Source organism: Micromys minutus (assembly GCF_963924665.1).
Source record: "Micromys minutus genome assembly, chromosome: 13".
Classification (NCBI taxonomy): domain Eukaryota; kingdom Metazoa; phylum Chordata; class Mammalia; order Rodentia; family Muridae; genus Micromys; species Micromys minutus.
Genome location: NC_137982.1, coordinates 35,366,689 through 35,388,008, shown reverse-complemented (window position 1 = coordinate 35,388,008; position 21,320 = coordinate 35,366,689). Strand labels below are relative to the sequence as shown.

The window sequence follows — 21,320 nt, the reverse complement described above, 5'->3', positions numbered from 1 at the left end:
ACCCCTTTTCCTTGTTGTTCCTCTTACCAATACACAATCATTCCAAATCCTACTGAAATTTCAAACTGTCAATATAGATAATTAAAGACAAGACCCAATGGCATGTCTTCAAAAACTCTAAGAGATATACAGCTATGGGCCAGGGCAACTTAAGGTCTTTGTGTGATTTGCATCTCAACAATGAAGGAAGTAAAAAGCAGTCCTCTAAATATGAGGCAATACATAAGAAATGTCAGGCTGTACAAGTGGTTTCCTATTCATCATGAAGTCTACTAGGACTAGCCTGGAGTCAGCCACATATAATAATATAAACCACCAGCCTTTCGAGCTTTCTGTTGTAGGAGCATATATTCTGGTTCTTTGGAGATAAGAAAGCCCAATTTCAAAAGGGTGCATAAGTTACCTAAGGTCACAGAACTTGAAAATGCAAGTACTGGATGAACATAGGTCTCTGATGTGAAAACACAATCTTTAGTTCTTTGCTGCTAATTTAGTCCTGTTCTTTTGTTTGTTTGGTTTTTGTTTTTCGGGGGAGGGTTCCAGGCTGTCCTGGAAGGCTAGGCTGGCCTCAAACTTAAGAGATTCACCTGCCTCTGGCTCTTGAGTGCTAAGATTAATGGCATATGCCACGATGCTTGGTCTATCTTTCCCCCACTCCTTGTTCTGCTTTTCTAGAAGACAAGTTATATACCCAAAGCCCTCGGATTCACCATCACCTTTCTTTAGCTTCCCAGGCTCCTAGCCTTTTAAAATAAACTTTTCCTTTTTTCAGACATAATAATGTAAGTTTCTCTGGAGCCAATATTATGCTGCTAAAGGATAATAAAGCCAATCCCGAATAAAGGAAGTAAAAACCAAGAGAAAGTAAGTAGTGGTGCTTTAGGAGATCACGAAGACTTGGGGATATTGGTGCGAGACAATTCTGTACCTCCAATAATCTACTTCCACCAGACTGAAAAACCACAGGCCTAATGGTTAAAATTCTAGCATGTCCACCCTAAAGTGATATGTAATTCTTTAAGGTCTACTTTTTTGTTTGTTACGTGGGAGACAAGTGTGGGAGAGTTAGGACGTAGGGACAGTCCCCTCCTGGGTCTCCCCAACTGCTAAATCTTCTGGGTAAAGGTTCTGTACACTTGCAGTAAGAGGCCAATTCAAACCTAATGCAGTTTCAGGTCAGAGCAAGGAAACCACCTCAAAAACATCAACCTCTTCTACTTTGCCCTAGAGGAGAAGACCACCAGCCTCCCCCAAACCCTTTCAGGTATGAATAGTAAGAATTCACATTCTACTCAAAAAGTTGCTACCTGACCAGGGTAAACATTCCACTTTTTTTTTTTTTCTATATCTCAACTATAGTTTCTCTAATTTTAGTATCAGGAGCAAAACCCAGAAAAAAATCAGTCAATGACAGTGTATATACATAAATAAGATGAGTTAGGCAGACCTTTTATGTTTTCCTTAATCAAAAGAAAACGGGAAAGAACCACCATTCCTAATATTGATGATCATTTATCACTTCCAGAACTATATAAGAAGAACTCAGCCAATTTCTTAAATGACAGTTGCATTTCTAATCTTACTTTTCACATTATAAACTTTAGTTACAGATATATTCATAGTATGCCACACTAAGCAATTTTCATACTCCAACTATGCAGCTGATACAAAAAATTTATTATAGTTCTAACAGTGTCAAAAAGCTTTGTTCTGTATTTTATTTTTCTATAACCTGGTTAGATAAAATTATCAGATAAACAAAATAGGACATCTATACCTGCTGAACCAGAGTCCTGAAATAATGCTCTAAATGTTAGAACCTGGTAGAAATGTGTCTCCCAAGAAGGAAATATTTTATAGGACCACACCCATGAGTTTCAGTTTTGCTTCACTTCCTTGTTTTCTCCATAATTCATGGGGATGTATGCCCTAGGGGATCTTGTCACCATGTAAACACCAAACTGTGTACTTAGACAAACCTGGTAGTATAGCCCACTACACATCCAGGCTGTTTGCCACAGCCATCATCAGATATGGTCTATCTGACCATCAGGAATCTGACTGTACTTTGTTTCTCCAAAACTCCTTATCAAATGCAAGGGACTCAAGTATATAATTAGAGAACAGAACATCAGAAGAAAAACTGGCTATATGATTTTCTACCTCTTAGCCAAATGTAAATATGGCGCTTTCTCAGTACTTAGGGACGTGAGTGACTACTCTGTTGTGAGATTTATGGAGTTAGGGTAGAGTGAGAAAGAGAAGGGAAGAGGAGAAAAGAAGGGGAAGAGGGAAACAGACAGAGAGAAGCACTACACATGTGCTCCAAGCTGGTTTCAAACTTGTTACTGTCCTGTCTCTGCCTGCCAAATGGGGAGACTGCAGGCAGTGTGCCACCTGACAGTCATGTTTAAGAGGTCTCAGTAGGGGCCATGTTAGAATCGAGAGACAGAGTGAGGACATGAAATTGTATATGTTCGTATTAATTGGTTCTAATAAGTCATATATACCAGGGACATCCACAGATGAGAAAAACTCAGTATGCCACAGGAAGAGGACAAGTACAATTATGTAGGGGAAGAGCAGTGCAAATTGTCTACAATTTGTGAGATAGAATCTGAAAGAAATAACTTTAAACTGTTGAGAAATGTCACTATCCAGTGAAAACACCTGGTTTAGGGACAGTAAAAACATAGAGTCATGAAATTATGAGCTAGAAAACGCTGTGAAGTAAACAGTCACTAAGCCTAAACTATCCTGTGGTAACAGCAGATTTGCCGACAGGCTCAACTAAGTTTTTTCAAGCAATTGAAAAGAACAGGTCTTTCATACTGGGAGGATGGAAGTCCTTTTCCATCTTGATAGCAAGCAAGTCTGCAGCAAAATTACCTAACTGTATGTGGCCCACAACTCGAGCAGTGTTCATTCTACTGCAAATACTTTGAAGAAGTAAACTTTTAGCTTGCTAAGGAAAACAGAATTCTTAGTTTTCTTGTCTAGTCAATTTCAAGTAGTTCCCTACTTCCCCAATTTAAAAGTTAAACTTTATTTTTACTGTTAACACCTTTTAGCATGTGTATGTGAAGGAGAAGCATTAGTGGTAAGTAAAAGGTATTGCTACTTAAACTAGCATGGTGGAGACTTTTATTTCTGAGAGAAGAAAAGTCAAGTCATTGTCCAGGCTATGTTTCTGTGAGAAAATCAACAATGTTTATTCCTCCCATTTCTTTTCCTTCAAAACAAGAAACAAAAATCCAAAAATCCCCTTTAAGCTACTGTTACTGCTGGACCTTGTGGTACAGGTGTGTAATCTTAGCTAGCAGGAAGGCTGAGGTAGAAGGATCATAGGTTCAAGGCCTGCCTAGGCTACAGTGTGAGATCCAGACCAGAACATGAAACTAAATCTCCTGGAATTAGACCCAAATAGATGAGAGGGGAAGGACATCAATTATAACTGCTAGCTAGGCGACTGCTGTTAAGTAAAACACAATGTTTTTTTTTTTTTTTTTTTAATCCCTATCTTCAAATGGAAAGGTGTTTCTTCTTCTGCATAGTCAAGTTCTATACCCTGAAGGAAATTATTAGCTTCATCCTCTTGTTTTTAGCTTCCCATTTCTGCTGGGAAACATCTTATCTTAATGGTAACAACCACGTTGACACTATGCTGTATCCAGATTGCACAGGCAGATTAAAGGAAATGGGTGAGAAATTACACACTATTTAATATGAAGTGAAAAGTAGCAGGACAGTTCAGGAAAAAGATACATATGCATGTTACATATGCAGGAGCAGAGCTTTAAGGATTGGTTACAAGCCTATCACTATACAAAAGCTCTCTTAGGGTTTCTATTACTGTGATAAAACACCATGATCAGAGACAACTTGGGGAGGAAAAGGGGTTTAATTCCACATCACAATCCATCATCAAAGGAAGTCAGGGCAGGAACTCAATCAAATAGGGTAGGAACACAGAGGCAGGAGCTGACGCAGAGACCAAAAAGGACATGGAGGAGTGCTGCCTTGCTCTTCCTCGTGGCTTGTTTAACTGGCTTTCTTCATACAACATCAGCCCAGACTTAGCACCACCCACAGTTGGCTGGGCCCTCCGACATCAATCGCTAATTTAAAATTGCACCTTAGGCTTGCTTGCCCATACGCCATTCCCCTGGATGTATTTTCTCAACTAATGTTTCCTCTGCCCAGATGACTTCAGCTTGTGTCAAGTTGACATAAAACTAGCCAGCACTTTTCAACTAATTGTTTATTGTTGATATATAAATAACGATGTTAACTAATCTGTTGTGTATGTATTGTATATGGTTCTGTGGAGTCAGCTCTTTCCTTCCAACTTATTTAAATGGACACAGGGTTCAAGCTCAGGTTGCCAGGATTGTATAGCAAATACCCTTACTTGCTGAGCTATCTAGCTAGCCTTTGAATAATTAACTTGAAAGTAAAAAAAAAAAATTTATATATGGGTATAAATGGGAGTGGGGCAGGTTGTATGCCATGGCACATGTCTGAAAGACAGAGAACGACTTGTGAGAGTTTGTCCCCTCTTTCTATCATGTGGGTCCTTAGGATCAAACTCAGGTCATCAGACTTGGTGGCAAGCTCCTTTACTTCCAAAGCTATATAGTTGGCCCTAGAATTAGTAACTTTTATAAATGATTATTTAAAACATCTTTTTGGTTACTTTTAAGAATCACCTTGGGTAAGTAATGAAACTTAGCAATATATATCTGAAAACTATGGAGGATATTCCATGACACTACTTTGACTAGAATGCAGGCCTTCTAGTGAATGGTTATTTTAATTTATGACTAAGTTTTTTATGGTAAAAATAATTACTGGGGCTGGTGAGATGGCTCAGTGCATAACCCACATAAAAAGCCAGGTGAAATAGCATTCCTATGGTGAAATGCGATAAATGACCCAAAGATGGGTCACCTAGGCTGAAACATACACATCTCCACAGAAACAAGACCTCACTTTAACAAGGTAGAAGGTGAAAACAGAATACTGAAGGCAGTCGCTTCTGACTTCCACATGTGTACCATGGCATACACATGCTAAGTTCATGCTCCCTCTCTCACATACATGTGTGCGTGTGCACACACACACACACACAAATGCAAACACAAAAAATAAAATTTGAAAAAATATGTTGACATGTTACCATATAATACATTTTAAAAAAATCATACTCATATAAAGGTAACTGGAAAATTAAAATGGTCTGCTAATACAAAACCACTATTCTTATGATTATATTATTATTATTATTATTATTATATATATAATAATAATAATTATTATTATAAATATTATTGGGTGATTTGAATTCATTTGTGTTCAGTTATGTCAAGTGAAGTTTGTGTTTTTATTTTCTTAGTCACTATTCTATTGCTGTGAGGAGACATTATGACCAAGGCAACTTAGAAAAGAAAAGCATTTAACTGGGGCTTGCTTACAGTTTCAGGGGGTTAGTTCATAAACATCATAGCATTTGGAGACTGTTCCTGAGAACTTTAAAATCATGATTCTCAGCAAGAAAGAGAAACAGTGGGGGCTTTTTGAGACCTCAGAGCCCACCTGCAGTGACAAACCTCCTCCAAGGCCACACACCAGAATTGTTCCCAAACAATTGTTTACCAAGCTGGTAATTAAAGGTTATTTTCATTCAAACTCCATTCCCTTTAGATTTACATTGCCCTTTCTCTTCTGCAAGCTCTGCTAAATTTGAATAATTGAAGGAAAAGAGGAAGCAATCAGAATAGGTTAAAAAAAAAAACTTTGAATATCAAGATTATATTTAAAGAGGGAAACCAAAGGACTACATTTTGGGTGGATAGCTAATGCAATCCAAAAACAAGAACAAAAACATAAACTGAGGGGTGTTAGAATAGGCAAGAGACTCCACTAGAACATCAACCACTGAGCACACAATGAGAGGCCCATGGCTCCAGTTGCATATGCAGTGGAGAACAGCAGTGTTTGTCATCAATGTGAGAAGAGACCTTTGGTCCAGGGAGGGCACATTTTCCCAGTGTAGGGGAAGCCAAGGCACTGAGGTGGAGAGGGGGATTGGGAGCTAGTGCACCTTCTTGAAGATAAGTAGAGAGGGAGGGGGAGGGAAGCGGGGTGGGCAAAGGGGATAACAGTTCAAATGTAAATACAGAGAGTATCTAATAAAAAAAAAATGAAAAAAACATAGGCAAGAGTACCTGGTTCTAAGCAACTGAAAATTTGCATTTTAGGCCTCTGTATTATGTGTCACATTTTCAACCCCTAATCTTTAAAAGATTAAAAACAAAAAACAAAACAAACACCTAAAACATGTGACAAAATACACATTATGTATAGCATAAAATTAGTCATTGTAAACCTTCCTTTCTTTTTTTCTTTCTTTCCTTCTTTACAGAAAGGGGGGGTGTCTCACTTATAGACTTGACTAGCTTGTAGACCAAACTGGCCTTGAACTCAACAGAGATCTTGCCTCTGCCTCCTAGCACTGGGATTAAAGAAATGTGCCACCATGCCTGGCTTTTCTTTTTAGACAAGGTCTCTTGTGGCCCAATCTCCCTACTTCAAAAAATAAAAAAGAATTTTCAATCAGTTGGAAAAAAACTGATTAACTTTCTTTTTTCTTTGTGGCGCGCGCGCGCGCGCGCGCGCGCGCGTGTGTGTGTGTGTGTGTGTGTGTGTGTGTAAGAGTCAGAGGACAATGTTGGGGGTTAGTTTTCTCCTTCTACCATGCTGCTCCTGGGGACGGAACTCTGATGCCAGGCACCTTTACTTGCTAATTCAACTCCCTCACTTAACCCACTTTGTAGTTTTGTTTCTGGTGCTGTGATAAACACTATGACCAAAAACAATTAGAAGATGAAGGCGTTTATCCCATCGTACAACTCACAGTTCATAATCCATCACTGGGGAAAGTTGGGGCAGAAACTCAAGCAGGAGGGGCGATGTTTACTGCTTTATTTCCCTTGGCTTGCTCATTCTTTCTTATAAAGCCCAGGTCCACCTGCCCATAGATAACAGTACTCAGAGCTGGCAGGACCCTCTCACATCAACGAGCAATCAGGAGAATACCTCACAGACAAGTCCACCAGTCAATCTGATAGAGACAATACCTCAAATGACTATTCCTTTTCCTGGTATGTCTGTTTTTATCACATTGAAAAAAAAAAAAAACCTTATGATACCATTCATAAGAATAAATATATATCTACAGCTTACAAGAATAACTTCAGATGTTTAAAATGAAACAAGTACTAAAAAGAAATAGCACAGGAAATAATTTCAAGAAGTTTTGAGAGGACAATAATCTTGGATACAAAACTTAGACACTTAAAGCCACATGACTAATAGTTCTTAAAGTATTTGGCACATATCATGAAGTCATTGTATCTATATCTTCCTTCCGAATTCTGGGATTAAAAGCGTGGGCCACCATGTCTGGCAACAACTGTACCTTTAAGAAAAAAAAAGACGACAAAAAACCCAAACTTTGGAAAAGTAAACAAAGCAATTGGAGAGGGTGAACAGAGTTAACAACGATCTCATTTTCATAGGGGGGGCAAAACAACGTGAGAGATGTGGAAGGCTTTGTCTTACAGGATTGGAAATGCTTTAGCGGGGTGGTTTCATTTTCTCCTGTATCATTTTGAGGGTTCACAGCCCCTCTCAAAGGGGACAAAATGACTTTTCGCAAGAAGGTGGTGCTTGTTTTTCTGCTAAATGTATATACTCCAAGTTGCAAACGGCGGGACGTTCCTTCCATCACTCCACTTTCTATCCTATTGTTTCTTCTTCATGATAACTTCTCAAAAGTATCTGCGAGGAAACAAGACACGCAGGAAGGAAGGCTGCTTAGTGCAGCCAGCCTAACTGTGAGAGAGTCTAAGTCCTCTGGGGGTACAGACAGCATCTTCCCCTTTGTTCAGATTTCTTGACAAGCACCGCTTTAGTTTGTTTTTTGGTTGGTTTTGGTGTGTAACTCGTTGTAAGTTAGTTTTCACCACGGTGGAGGCTCTACTTAATGACTGGGTGTCTAATGAAGGTGGCTGGCTACTTCTGCTCTTTGCGCCTTGGCCACCCATTCTCTCCGGGACTCGTGAGGGGGGAAGTTACCCAACTTCTCATTGACAAGACAGTGATGACACTCCACAGGAAAGCAGAGACGGGAATTGTGCAACTCCCGGGATAAACAGAAAGGGCCTATTAAGTGTTCGAGGGCATAACCGCCGGGACGACCGGCTTCTGCGAGTCATCCTCTCTCCCGCAGGGAAATCAAGAACTCTGGGGTCCCCCGTCCCCCAACACCGCAGGCCGTGCCGCGCTTATTTCCCGCCCCGGGAAGCAGCAAGGAGAGAGGCGGTCACCCAGCCACGGCGCCGGGAGAGGGGGATCGTCGTCGCGAAGCCGAGGTCACCGGCCGGGAAAGCCCCCACAGGGTCAGCTCGGGGACAGGGACCTGCCCTTTCTCTCGCTCAGAATCAGCGCTGTAAACTCGCTGTGGCCGCAGCTCCGCTACTGAGGAGACTTCGATGCAGCGCATCCCACACCCGCTCACACACCCCAGTCCTGTGTCGCCCGGCTCAGCCAACCCAGAAACCCTGTCTCCGTTTTACTCACAGTTGAGAGTTTCCGCCGCACTCTCTCACGCCACAGGTCGCCGGTGCCCGGCAGAATGTCTGCAGCCGGAAGTCGCTTTCCGTTCCAGTTCAGAGGGCAGCGACTGCGCTCTGAGTCTTTAACATTTCACCTTCCAGCCTCAGGGCCAGCCCCGCCCACGCCCCGCCTCTTCGGAAAGCCCCGCCCACTAACCCCCGCGGGCCCCTCCCCCCTTAAGCTGCAAAGCAGTGGGGGGGGGGGGGGGGTGTGCATACAGGAAATACATCTGACAAGCAAGGGAACCCTGAACATGTGTTATTTGTTTAAAGGTCATTTCAGTGTCCTAGCTAGAATTTTGAGCAACAATAAATAACTACTTCTAATATTATGTAGATTAGAGAACCACTCTGAAAAACTTGATTTATTGTGAAATTCCTGTTTAGAGCAGGTAGGGGAAGACCCAGGAAATTACAGTTTTTCACCAGATCCTTATGCTAATGTAATTGAGTTAAACTCCACAACTTGAGAACTATTACATATACACATCGATTTGATGTTTCCTCCCACTAGTAATACTTTCCAATGGATATACTTGCTAAATAAAATTCATTTTTTTAGCAAATTCCCCATGGATTAAAAGTTTCTCATAACTCTATTTCCAGACATGCTTGAATGATAGCTAAGGGGGAGGGGAGTTCAGATGGACACAGTGGGAAAAGCGTCTTTTTCGTGTTAGAACCAGAGGATCGGGTTCTGGCTGCCACACTTTCTATCTCGTTCAAGGATTCAAACACTCGTCTGGTTCCAGCCGTGAGCTTGAACATTTGGGCCAACTTTTAAAATTCAAATCTTTTAGTTTAAAACACTTTTAAAACTTACATCAGCTGCAGTTGCTCGTAGAAAACGTGAGCAAGATCCAACTAATCAACCTGCTACCACAGTAGGGGGAGGGGCTCACGAAGCCATATCCAAACCCACATCCCTGAGGAGCTAAGGGCAGTGGATGGTCCTGAGGGGAGGAGGCTGGTTTTATTTAGGGCGTGGCCTATGCTTTAGTAGCCCACACTATGTCTGAATTTATACAGGCAGCACAAACTGGACTTGGTGGTCATTTGGGGGAGTCGGGGGGGCACATTTGGTAAAGGGGGTGGATCTGGGAGGAGTTGGGGAAGATATGATCAGAATGCATTGTGGGGCTGGAAAGATGGCTCAGAGGTTAAAAGCCTGAGTGCTCTTCCAGAGGACACGCGTCCAATTCCCAGCACACACATGGCATCTCACAACTGTCTGTAACTCCAGTTCCAGGGGCTCTGACCCCCTCACACAGATATATATGCAAGTAAACCATCACAGTATTTTTTTTTAAAAAGGGGAAAAAACAAAACATGACTTTTAAAAAATATAAAATGTTGCTAAATTTTTTAACAAGCAGAACTTCCCGTCTATAACATTTGGATCAATTAATTTTTTTTCGTAATAATTCATCAAGTTAAATGTGATACAGCACTGCTTACATTAAAATAAACCAAATGTTCTGCTTTCTCTAAAGCAGGTCTAGGTGCGAAATAAAATTGATAGGACAGTCTAGAAATTTCCAGCATGCTCCTCATCCCCACGTATGTCAATTGCCTCGATGCTGAGACTGAAAAACTGCTAGAAAGAACAATGCCCTAACTTTCATGAGGAGAAAATAAATGATCAACTCCTTAAGGCAAATTCAAGGAGTATGAGAGGTGGTGTGTTTTTAATTTGTTAGGAAATTGCTAAATTGCATGTGTTAGCCCCACTGACCAAGGAGAGTTTCCGTCGGCGCCAACCCTTGCCAGCATTCAGTGTTTTCAGAGTTCTAGATTTTAGTCTTGATTGATTTAACTGATGGGAGAGGAAGTGTTTCCTTTAAGGTCGTGGCACAATGTGCGGGCTTTCTTTGCATATGCTTATATTTGTTGTTGTTTTCTAAACAGGTCTAGATGACCAGGAAATCTCTATGTAACCAGGCTGGCCTTGAACTCACAGACATCTACTTATTTCTTTTTCCTGGGTACTGGAATTAAGGGAATGAGAAGCCATTGGCCACCTGGTAATATCTTTGAAAGAGCAGAAATTTCAAATTTTAACAAAATCTAGTTCATCCAGCCTTGGTTTTGAGTGCACTTGAAGCTGCTTTGGAAATTCCTTGTCAAAATTATAAAACTAAATAACACATTCGAAACACAAGGCCGACTACATAGGCAGTTAGAAATATAGATGTGCTGCAAACTTTGTATAAGGGAAATAGGCATTTTCTACACATAGATTTTTCTTTTGTTTTCCATTCCCATGATGTTTAGTCATGGGCAGAAATGACTGTACATGTGTAAAGGGCTCGAATGCTAACAGAATTATTTAAAATAGATGATTTTTAAATCAAAACAGTGCCATATACTTTCATTTTTCCTGTAATGATTACAATTTTCATTAACATTGACATACATTATGTGCAATGAAGACTAAAAAATATAGTGTTGCAGACATTCATATATAGAAGAACGAAACTAGATCCACATCTCTCACCTGTACAAAAAAAAAAAAAAAAAAAAAAAAAAAAAAAACTCCAAAAAACCCAAAAACTTGAATGTCAGAACTGAAACCCTAAAACAGCTAGAGAATAAAGTAAGAGGGGGTCTAGGCTTAGGCAAGAACTTTCAATAGGATTTTATTTGCTCTGAAAATAAGGCCAATAATTGACAAATGGGACCTCATGTTCAATAAGTGAAGACATAGCCTACAAAATGAGAGAAAATCATTGTGAGCTATATTTGGCAGTGGATTAATATCTAGAATTCATAAGGAACTCAATAAATTAAACATGGAAACAACCCAGTTAAAAAAATCAGCCAATGAAATGGACAGTGCTCAAGAGATGAAATACAAATGGCCAATAAACGTATAAAAATGTTAAATGTCACCAACCATCAGAGAAATAAAAATTATTATTATATTGGCATTCCATCTTACCCCATTCAGCATGGCAGCTGTAAGGAAAACAAACAAAACCAAAATGCTTTCTGGCAAGAACTGAACAAAAGCAAACCATTACACACTCTTGGTGGGAATGGAAGTTAGTCCAATCACTACAGAAGTCAATATGGAGGTTTCTCAGAAAACTCAAAGTCGAGATGAGCCAGCTGTATTATTCCTGGGCATTTACATAAGGGACTCCAAGTTGACATATCATAGAGATAGCAATATCGGTTGTGGCACTCTTTACAGTATCTGTTATAGAACCAGACAAGGTGTCCGACGACAGAGAGCGTACAAAGAAAATAGATCATCAGTGTTTTAGCCTTAGCTTCATTTTTATTTCCTAGATTTTGAATAAATACATACTATCAAAATACAAAAGTTGAAGTGAAACTATCTGGAGGAACAAGAGGAGCTGATGGGAGGAGGAAGGCCCGGGAAAGGGAAGATAGAAGGGTGCAGGGACATATGATCAATGTACAATATGTGCCTTTTGAGAACTTTTAAAACTATATTGGATAATATTGGTAGAATTTTTTGTGTGTGGATGTGTATGAAGGCATGTGTGTGTTTCTGACATGTTCTTGTACATAGACGCATGCATGCATGCCTGTGGGGGCTGAAGATTGACTTTGGGTGTTGCTCCTCAGGCAAGGCCATCTATATTGTTTTTGGAGGCACGGTTTCTCCTTAGGACCTGGGGCTGGCTCACTGATTAGAATAAACTTTCTGGCTGATGAGTCCCAGGGATCTGCCTATTTCCACTTCTCCAGGGCTGGGGATGATCTTTATTACAGAAATTGAGGTAAGACCTGCCCCCCTTGGGTGACTGCATTCCCTAGGCCTGGGCTCTTGGACTGTATAGAGAAACCAAGTTGTGTGGAAACAAGAACACATTCATTGACTCTCTGCTCTTGACTGCAGATGTGAGCAGCTGGTTAATGTTACTGTTCCCTTTACTTCCCTGCAACGATGAATAGTAACCTGGGATTGTGAGCCAAGTAAACCTCTTTACCTCTGAGTTGCTTTTGTCAGAATATTTTATCATAGCGTTAGGAAAGGGGATGAAAACAGAATCTATTTTTGACATTATTTAGAATTTTGTGGAGAGTTCTAAATATAATTCTAGAAGCAAGGAAGCATGTCAATACAAATATTTACTGTAGTTGGGAATGTCAGGTATTAGATAAACCTCTGACATGAAATATCACAATGTGGTGCCTTTTGATTTACAATCACATCTGGATGAGCTTCTTATGTCTTAGACTCTCCAACTGAAGTGTTTTTTTTTTAATCAGAAAAATATGAATACTCATAATATCACAGGGAGCTGAAGATTAAGTCTAATGGCCAGTACCAAACATGTATGGTTGAGCAGGCTATGGTCACTTGCTGAGGTTTGCCTGAGTTTTCCTAGAGAAATGCTTTTTTTTCTACCTTGCACAAAGACACTGTTAAAATCCGAATAACTCTGCTGATCAGACACTTTCTGGAATCGTTGGACATGCCCTTGGCTGTGTGAAGGTAAACAAGCCTGGAGGCATGAAGCATAGGGAAAAGCTAACAGTCTTGTGGTACCTGTTTATCAGTTGACAGTAATTGTTATTCTGTGTGACCTACAGGTTGTACTTGGCCCCAGTGTTTCTGATCAGTGTCGTTATTATTTGTTGGAGGGTTAGAATCGAGGGTTAGAATGTGGAGAATAACAGTACTGTAGTGTAAGTGACAGATGTGATGCTCTGTGTCCAGTTAAGTGGAACCATAACAAGAGGACATGAGTAGATAGCTGGGGCACTGAGTTTCTGTCAGAGCTTAGGCTTTACATATGATTTCTAGTAAGAAAAGACCCATAACAGTTTCTACTTAGCCGGGAATCCTTTTCGTAGTGAAAAGTAGTCTGTGTAAGGGATCTCACTTCAGCCCAACCTTCACTGTGCCAGAGCTGATGAGTATCAGTTTCAAGTGGAGAGGTAGCTGTGAACTGTACATGTCTACACGGTGGGTATCTCAATTCAAGATCTGGGCTGAAGAACAAGGAACCACCAGGCAGAAAGTGAGACCCAAGGAGAATCCATGCGTCCAATTAGAAAAGGCCAGTCTCATCTATGTAGTGAGTTCTAGGACAGTTGGAGCTACATGAGATCCTATTTTAAAAAAATCAAATGAACAAACACAAGACAAAGCATGCCTCTGAGACAACGATGCAGCATAAAGAAAACAGAAAACAGTGAACACGTCGGAAAGTGATTTATATGAGTGGCAAATAATAAGAATTCTTCCCCCAATTTTTGCATATATATATGTATATATATGTATATTTATATGTACATTCCTCAATGTTACAGTCTGTTTCCACTGTCACCCTTTGTTTAAGCCACTATCAATTCATAATTATCATACTGGCATTATATCTATCCTCATATTGTCTCTCATCAAAATTTAATGTTACCATACTCCTAGATTTTTTTTTAATCACCTACAGTCACTCTATGTTATTTCATCAGCTTAACATAAAATCCAAACCACAGCCTGGAGTATTAGTCCTACATCTCTACATGGAATCCCAGCACTCAGGAGGTGAAGGCAAAGGGGTCAGGAATTCAAAGTCAACCTTTGCACATAGAGAGTTTGAGCCAACATGAGCTACAAGAAACCTTATCTCAAAAGAAAACAAATTTTCTTACTTGGGGCTGAGTATATAGCCTGTTTAGAGTGCTGACCTCACGTACACAAAACCTTGTGTTTTATTACATCGATTCACAAACCATGTGAAGCAGTGCTTGCCTCTAGTTCTAGCACCCAGGAACTAGAGGCAGGATCAAAAGTTCAAGGTCATCTTCAGATACAAGTTGTACTTCAGTCTGGGATACATGACACCCTACCTCTCAGGGAAAAACATAAAGAGCCCAAGATAAAATGAGAATCTTGGAACTATGAAGAAAATCAGAAGAAGAGCCAGGCTACAGTGACACACAACCGTAGTCTCAGGAGAAGGTAGAGGTCAATCTTAGAAGCATAGCAAGTCTGGGGCTAGTCTAGATTACCCAAATTCCTATCTGTCTGTCTGTCTATCGACCTAGCTCAAAAAAAGATGTGTCATACTATCTGCAACCAACTATTATTGAGATTAGTAGTAGTTTGGTGGCTAAACATATGGTTCAGTGGTTAAGATCATGGGGTGCTTTTTTCACAGTACAACATGGTGGCTCACAACACAGTCTGTAAGGTAACTTTCAGCACTTTGTAATAAAGTTCCAGGGGACTGGATACCCTCTTCTGGTCTCCAAGGACACTGGGCATGCACATGGTATATAGACATTCAAAAAGATGTCAAAACAAGCATATGCATAAAATATTTTTAAAGAGATTAACAACAGTTTTGCTTTAACAACCATGGAGACTACAAGATCATGTAATGACCTGCTGAAAAGTTCAGGAGAAAAAGTGTCAACAAAGAATTCTATATCCAGCAAAACCATCCTTCCAAAAGAAAAATTAAAGAGAACAAAGACACTTTGACATGAAATAAAAGTTGAAGGAATTTGTTGTTAGTAGATTACCCTACAGAATGATTTTAAAAAAAAGTACTCAAAAATGAGAAATTTAAAATCTTACTAGAATTGGGACCACACGAAGAAACAACAGCAAAAAACCTTTTATGTTACATAATGTAAATCAATCAACTATGTAAATATAAATTCCAGCATGATTCAATATTTATGCATAATTTTTTTATTTTCTACATGAGCATATAATATATAAAGATAACTTGCAAGAAAGCATAAGAAAGGGATTAAATTGATAGGACAGTTTATGGATGTTACTAAAACTAAGCCTATATTCATTTAAATTATCTTAATTTCCATGTGACCCCCTAAAATATTTTTTTAAAAAAATACAGAACAGAAAAATGCAAAGGGGCTGTAAAGAATCAGCTAAACACAGAAGGTGGAAGTGATTTAGGAAGAAAGAAATGGACAACAGTCTGTAAGAGCATGCAGAAGCATCTGCTAGCTAAGGGGATGGTATCTGGGAACCAGACTACAAGGATGATTTGAGTAGTCCATGAAAGGCCTTCTCTTGAGAACATGGCCCTCTGAGGTCAGCAGTGATGATGCTTCCACGCTGTGATCATCGGCTGGGTCAGGCATAAAGTCACTAGCCTGCTTTCACAGAATAGTTTAAGGAAGTGACAATGATGTCAGAGCATCTTCAATGGGAACAAGGAGCTATTGAGAAGGATGTTGACCAGGCAAGCTACCAGATGAGTTGAATCACCCGTTGTTACAGAATAGCATCTAAGAACATAAAAGTAATTCTTTGATATTGAGGAGGAAATATCTTACATCATTGTGCTGTGAACTTTATTTTGCATTTAAAGTCCTGAAGTTAAGTTAGAATAATTGGTTCTAGCATGTGATTTCTCTTGAAAAGAAGCTCAGTGGTTGAATTTTGAAAATTCTTAAAACAGACTAACCATGTTTTCATTGAATTTTAAAGTTGCCTTATTTAATTTGACATTAAAGTAAGATTAAAAGATAGCTGAGTTTTTCTCACAAACTTTGAATGTCAAAAGCCAACTTGTCCAAACTGATCCTCAACCAAATACTTAGTAATATTTTAATTTCATAACTAGGCCTTCCATTGTGAATGCATGAAATGATTAATAATCATTTAAAGATTGTTTTATTTCAATAAGAAAATATTTCAATTTAACTATAAGAAGGTTGTTAGGTAATACCCAAGCTTTTCTTGGCAAGTAAGTCAGAGATGTTATTTCTATTTATTTTATAAATTCCTCAGTGTAAACCAGACAAATCCTATCAGATCTGAGCAGCTTCAACTTCTTGCCTTGCCGGTAGATTGAGAGGGTTTCTTTGTTGTCTGTACTCTGGGTTAAGTGCCTTTGACTTATTTTGTAACTTTTAACCTTTTGTAACTTTGTTAGCCATTTATTTTTATGTTAGACTTTGTTTCTAAATATAATATCCCTTGAATTATTTAAAGTGATTATGGAATAAGGCTGTGATATGGCAAACAAAAAAAGTAGTGTTCATTGAAATTTTTAGTTTTTGTTTTTGTTTTTGTTTTTAAGTGAAATCATGATTCATCTACTCTTAAGCCTGAATATTTTTACTTTGGACTTTAAAAAATGAAATACTTTGCAAGAAATACATTCATTAAGTAGTAAGTGGAAGAATTCTTATTAGTGATTACTTTAAAAATAGAAGGCAGAGCTTAGCCAGTGGAAAATCCAACATAATCGAATGATCAAACTATGTTACCTCGAAGAGACTTACTTTAGGTGAAAAGGCACACAGAGACATGTGAGAGATGTGGACAGGAGAGATGGCTCAATGTATAAAGAGTTTGCCATGCAACTATGAGATCCAAGTTTGAATCCTCAGAACTATACAAAGCCAGATGCTTTAGCACATGTTTATAATATCAACACACTTATGGGAGACGGAGACGGGAAAAATCCCTGCGAGCTCAGGGGCCCAGGAACGTGGCCTATGCAGTGGGAAAGAAACGAAATAAAACTAGGAGTACCTTTCTCAAAGATGGAAGATGAAAATCACTGGTATTTGAGGTTGTCCTCTGACCTCCATAGGTGTACCATGACATGCATACCCATGGATTCACACATGGGAATGCTTAAACACACGCACACATATTGTGCACAAACACACAAAGAGAAAATAGTAATATTAATAAGATATGAAAATAATTTTTGAATACAGAAATTGAAAAAGAGATGGGTGACTGTATTAATATTAGACAGAGTATGTGTTGAGCAAAAAACCTTTCATAGGAGACAATAAGAATATATATATATATATATATATATATATATATATATGTATACACACACACATATATACATACATACATATATATATATATATATGTATATATGAATCATTTTCCAAGAAGATATAACAATTGTACATATAAACAGCAAAAAGGACCCTAAGGAAATTGACAAGAACATTTACAAAATTGAAAAGAGAAATAGACTACAATAATCCTTAGAGATTTCATTATGCCACATTTGATGAGAAGTAGAAAAACGGACCAGAGAGGAACGGCAACTGAAGCAGTATTGTAAGCCAACTGGGCCAAAGTAGTGTAAACAGAGCAGTGTGCCAAAAGGAAGCAGAACACACTCTGCAAGTGGACAAGGACTCTTCTCCGGGATAGACCAAATACTGCTCCTTCCTAAGTCTCACCGTATTTCAGAAAACTGAAGTCATGTGAAATCTTTTCTCTAACCAAGATGGAAAGAAGCTGGAAGTCAATAATCTAAGGGAAACCGAAAAAGACAATTTTGAAAACTGACACATTCTTGAGCCAGAACAGAAATCACAAAAGAAAGTAGACATTAGTTAGAGAGAGGTTAATGAAAGCAAAATTTCAACAGATGAAAGCTTATATGGTTTTTTAAAAGTTTTAAAAAATGCTCAGCAGACTCCCGCCCAGTCCTAGGCCCGGTGGGACTGGGAATGTCCCAGGCGGAGGCAGCTCAGACCTGACCATTGCACTACCCTGCATGGCTGTGTTGCCGGGCCCGGAAGGCTCACTGTTCCGAGATGGCCGGTAAGTCAGACAAGGATGCGAAGTACCACACCCTGGAAGAGATTCAGAAGCACAAAGACAGCAAGAGCACATGGGTGATTCTGCATCATAAGGTGTATGATCTGACCAAGTTTCTCGAAGAGCTGGGGAAGAAGTCCTTAAGAGAGCAAGCTGGGGGTGATGCTACCGAGAACTTTGAGGACGTCGGGCACGCTACGGATGCATGAGAACTGTCCAAAACATATATCATCCGGGAACTCCATCCAGATGACAGATCAACGACAACCAAGCCTTTGGAAACTCTTATCACTACTGTGGAGTCTAATTCCAGTTGGTAGACCAACTGGGTGATTCCACCAGCCATCTCAGCCCTGGCTGTAGCCCTGATGTATCGCTTCTCCATGGCAGAAGATTAACTCCAAAGCCAAGGAAGGAAAAGACTGCCCCAGAGAGGGGAGAAAAGAAGAAGCCAGTGTTAATCACTTCCACTGACAGAAACCTTCCCCCTGCGAAAGTAATTGTAATATATCTGTTTCCTTTTCCTCATGTGCTAGTACAAACAAGGGACTCTTTGTACTTAAACCCTTCAAATATGCCTTTTTATTCAACTTCGTTTTGATGTTTCGTCGCTATGTAATTTACTTATTGTAAACGATCTTTTAAAAATGTATCTGGCTTGTAAAGTTATAAAAAAAAAAAAGCAACACAAAACAAAACAAAAAAAGTGGCTCTCTTGCTCTCCCTCTTGCTCTCCCGCCCTTACCCCTCCTCTTTCCCTTCCCTTCCCTCCCTCCGAGTATTCATGGCCTCTTCTCCTCTATTTATTCCTCTCTTCTCTCACTCTCCCCTCCTCTCCTTCTACTACCCTCTTATCTCCCCCATGACCTGAATAAACTCTATTCTGTGCTTTAAAAAAAAGTGTTCAGCAAAACATTAATACCAATTAACACCCGCATTAGAAAGAAAACCAGAGGGTGATGGGATAGCTCGGTAGTATAAAGACACTCCTCACCTAACCTGACCACAAAGTGGAAGGAAAATGCAGACACTGTCCAGGTACCTCTGAGCAATACACCCAGTGAATACATGAAACTGATCAAACAAAACAAAACAACAAAAATGAAAAAAACAAAAAACAAAAAGAAAAGGAGAGAAGGAAAGCTTCGAATGGGGAACTAGTTCTGCTGACAAAGAATTTCCTTACAAGCCCAGGAGCCCAAGTTGGTCTGCAGAGCCCAAGTAAACAAATACAAGGGCTTGGTGATAGCGTTCTGTTCTTGAATGCCATTGCTAGGAAGTCTGAGACAAGCAGAATAAGGCAAGACACTGCAACAAACTGGAAAAAGACAAACAAATTATCAGGGCAAAGAGTCAAATAAACACTAGAGGAGAGATAAGCAGGATAAATAATAAAAAAAATTTAAAGACTCATTAAAATAAAGAGATCTACATTTGTTTTACCTGTGCTGATAGAGATTTCAATAGTGGTGACACTGGCTTAAAGGCAGGAAGTTGGGTGACATACACAGCCACATATACATTTAATTGCCTATAATATATAAAATACAATACATATATTGCTTATTTTTTTCTAAATCTAAACTTGTTCTAAAATAATTTTACTGACTTAAATAGCTTCACAATTAAAAAGTTAAAAGGCATAAAGTTGTATACTGAGCTTGTATGAGATTCTGGGGTCAGTCCTCAGTGCTTCTCACCTCCACCCATGCACATCCCAAAGCCTAACAGCCCTGCCAAAACTATGAGGTTGTGCTAATGTGCTAGTGACCATTTATCAGATGTGGTTAAAGTGTCCTGAAAGTTCTATAATGGTAAAGGATACACACACACACACACACACACACACACACACATATATGATACTTATATATGTATATATGATATATATATATAAACACTTAATTCAGCAACTAAGAAGAGTAAAAAAGTTCTTTAAGATATTATGAAAATATTAGCAAAGATAAAACCAAAAGATATTTTGTAAAAAGCTAAGTATAAAATGTGACATCCAAGGGATTACTTCCACAATATGACCAATCAGGAAAAAGAGAGAGAAAATATAAATAGAAAAAAGTGAGCACCAAAAGAATTATCTATGCAGCTACAGAAATGATTTTTTTAAAGTGTAGGATAATATTATGTGTGTCAATGCATTTGAAAAATTGAGAATTGTTTTAAAAATAATTGTTTTCAAACAAAGCCTAAACTATGTTAAAAAGGGGGGGCATTAAATTTGCACTGATCAACAACTGTAGAAGATATTGGGAAAATGTTTTAAAGAATTATCTGTAGGCTGGGATGCCAAGATCAATGTTTTGGATTTATTCCTTAAACATTTCTGGGAACTTGTTAAAATTTGGAACGTTTGGGCTCTTTTCTCATTTTACCTTCTGAAAATAAACTTTGGTCATCTGACTCATTACTGATCGGTGCCATAAAATGAAAATCTAGATGGATTTGTCTTCTGTAGATGAGTGCAAAAATTCTCAGCAAATCACAAACATTTGCATTTCAGTAGATACTTTCTTAATGTAAACTGGACTCATAATAACCAATTTGGACACACATTTTGCAGACCCTCTTTGGATGGAACTTTCAAAAGCTGCTTGCAGGGAGCGTATGAACAGCTGCTTTGTTTGTAAGTCTGGTTGCTCGGCCTGGATAGGGTTCCTTGGCTTCCACCACGCTGTTTTCATTCTTTCCTGTTAGTTTGAGCTGTGAACTGAATTGTGAAGCCAAAATGATAGGAGAGAGGCGTCTAAGCATGTGGACTGAAGAGAAAAAGGAAATGTGTAGGCTTGGTTTGGTTTGATCAACCAATTTATTATTTTAATCTGAGAAACAACAAAATACAGCTTCTAATTATAAACTCAGCTCTCTCAGAGACACCCAGTGGCAACCTGGTTTCTTCGAAGTCTTTTAAAACAGCAGATTGCTGCCCCATTTAAAGGCTACAGTCACACAGTTGTCTCAAAGACATTAAATATTATTTAACAGGTAACCTTGATATTGTTTAAGTGTACCCTTAGTAAATCAAGATATTGGTAATTATTTGTCTTTTCCATAAGAACATTTACCTCAAACCAACAGTTAAT

General features: G+C 39.1%; 1 protein-coding gene and 1 pseudogene across 2 annotated transcripts in view; one reads left to right on the top strand and one right to left on the bottom strand.

Moving 5' to 3' along the window:
- The window catches only part of TANK (TRAF family member associated NFKB activator), a 56,769-nt gene extending 48,006 nt beyond the window's left edge, over nucleotides 1-8,763 (bottom strand). The window contains exon 1 of the mRNA XM_080927470.1: nucleotides 8,644-8,763. The gene's annotated coding sequence lies outside the window, so the exon portion shown is untranslated. The remainder of the gene's footprint in view (nucleotides 1-8,643) is intronic.
- Nucleotides 8,764-18,218: 9,455 nt separating this feature from the next.
- LOC308429143 (cytochrome b5-like) lies at nucleotides 18,219-18,620 on the top strand (annotated as a pseudogene). Its single transcript has one exon. The product of its transcript is annotated as a cytochrome b5-like (transcript).
- Nucleotides 18,621-21,320: the final 2,700 nt, after the last annotated feature.